The sequence below is a fragment of the Octodon degus genome, unplaced genomic scaffold (assembly GCF_000260255.1).
Source record: "Octodon degus isolate 3935 unplaced genomic scaffold, OctDeg1.0 scaffold00083, whole genome shotgun sequence".
Lineage (NCBI taxonomy): Eukaryota > Metazoa > Chordata > Mammalia > Rodentia > Octodontidae > Octodon > Octodon degus.
In genome coordinates this window covers 6,828,063-6,830,089 of record NW_004524659.1, presented here as the reverse complement: position 1 = coordinate 6,830,089, position 2,027 = coordinate 6,828,063, and the positions used below count along the sequence as shown (strand labels likewise).

Here is a 2,027-nt window from a genome sequence, read left to right as displayed (position 1 = left end):
ACTGGCAATGTGAGGCAAGATATAAATACCAAAGTTTTTATTGTGGCCCTGGCCCTATGACATATTTGGTGGTTATAGTTCCCATTGGCCTCTCTTGGATCTGCTTTGCTTTCTCAGTGCAGCTTTCCTGAGACAATACATGTTCCTTACTTCTCAAACTTCTGTGGTCTCCATTACACCTTATGCTACACACTCATACCTTAACACACTACCTTTCCCAGGACACACTGCTTAGCTTCCTAGACCTTCTTCTGAAATCTGAGTGGAAGCCTTCATGATACCACAACACTTCCATTTGGCATTCACTCAAAACAAAGGCCAAATTGATGATGCCAGAGTCTGCTGCCAGCTGGACCACTAGCCAGGCATCCTTCTCTTTTGTCTATAGGAGTTGAACAATTTGGTGAGCACTTTGAACACAATTCCAAGGAACAAATTTTCTGGGCTGCTGGCATTCTGCAACCTGGTGCTCTGGGGCTCTCTTCTCAAAGCAAAGTCTTGTCCTTTTGCAATTTTGAGACTGCAGAGGGTGGAGCCATGCTGGTTCTTTTCATGTTCTCAGGCCAGACTTTCAACACCCCTGTATATTCCCACCAAAGAAGACCTCCCCTACTCTATCCACTTAAGTATATTGGCAGAGTGGATTAAGAAAGAGAATCAAACAATATTCTCTATACAAGAAACTTTTAACTTATAAAGAAATTCATAGGCTGTATACAAGAAACTCATTTAACTCATAAAGAAATTCATAGGGTCCCTGCCAGGTGCTGGAGGCGCCATTGGACCCGGCTTGGCTGGTGAGCTTGGGCCACAGTTGTCTCCGCATGGGCTCCTGGTCTCTGGTTCCTCAGCGATATGGCGTGCGGGGCAAACTGAAGCGGCCCATGGAATTTGAAGCGGCGCTGCTGAGCCCTGGTTCCCCAAAGCAACAGCGCTGCGCCCCTTTGCCGGGCCCCACTCCGGGCCTCAGGCTCCTGGACACTGAGCCACCGCCTCTTCAGACGCAGACCCCGCTGCCGACTCTACAGCAGCCCGCCCCTCCTGGCAGCGAGTGGAACCTTCCAACTCCTGGAGAAAATTTTTCAGAACATAAAGCAAGAATACAGTCGTCAGAGATGGAGACATTTAGAAGTTGTTCTCAATCAGAGTGAAGCTTGCACTTCAGAAAGCCAGCCTCGCTCCTCAGCACTCACAGCACCTAGTTGTCCAGGTTCCTCCTGGATGAAGAAGGACCAGCCCAGCTTTACCCTTCGACAAATTGGAATAATATGTGAGAGGCTCCTAAAAGACTATGAAGATAAAATTCGAGAGGAGTATGAGCAAATCCTTAATACCAAATTAGCAGAGCAGTATGAATCTTTTGTGAAATTCACACATGATCAAATTATGGGGCGATATGGGACAAGGCCAACAAGCTACGCTATGTGTCCTGAAACTTTCTTGCATATCTGGGTACCGGGTTTGACCTCAAGAGATGGCTGCTGTACACTTTTTGCAACTGGTTTGATTTCACATTTCAGCTCCAAACTTTGCATCCTGAGAACACTTAAATGTTTCTGCAGGTCCATTTTCTACAACTTGAAAGACCTTAAAACTTGCTGGTTGCCACAAGCATATCTTTCTTTTCTGCTCATCCAATAAACAGCTCTGCCCTACTGTGATAGATTTTCCAAACAAAAATACCTGGAGCAGCAGTTTAGCGAAATATGCCTTCAGTGGCACTCAACAAATGGAGTTTCCCCAAGCACAGTTCTGTAAGAAGTGTGTGTGTGTACAGCAATTAACCACTAAGAAGAATATATGCAGTGTGTTAGTTATTGAAACTGTACTACTGATTTGATTTGAAACTGTCTCAATGCTATCTGTTTATCAATAAAATTAAAAAAAAGAAGTGTGTGTGTGAGTGTGTGTATATGTGTGTATGTATATTTTAAGTTATTATTTGTATTGTGCAAATTTTTTTGATCTTGGGGATTCTGGCTGTGAATTGATGCACAATCAATTATGGTTAAAAACATTTCCTTGGT

The 2,027-nt window shown here is 44.2% G+C and overlaps 1 pseudogene across 1 annotated transcript; it reads left to right on the top strand.

The window, feature by feature from the left end:
- Positions 1–855: 855 nt before the first annotated feature.
- Positions 856–1,766, top strand: LOC101569244 (annotated as a pseudogene). The gene has a single exon (XR_192641.2). The product of XR_192641.2 is annotated as an akirin-1 pseudogene (transcript).
- Positions 1,767–2,027: the final 261 nt, after the last annotated feature.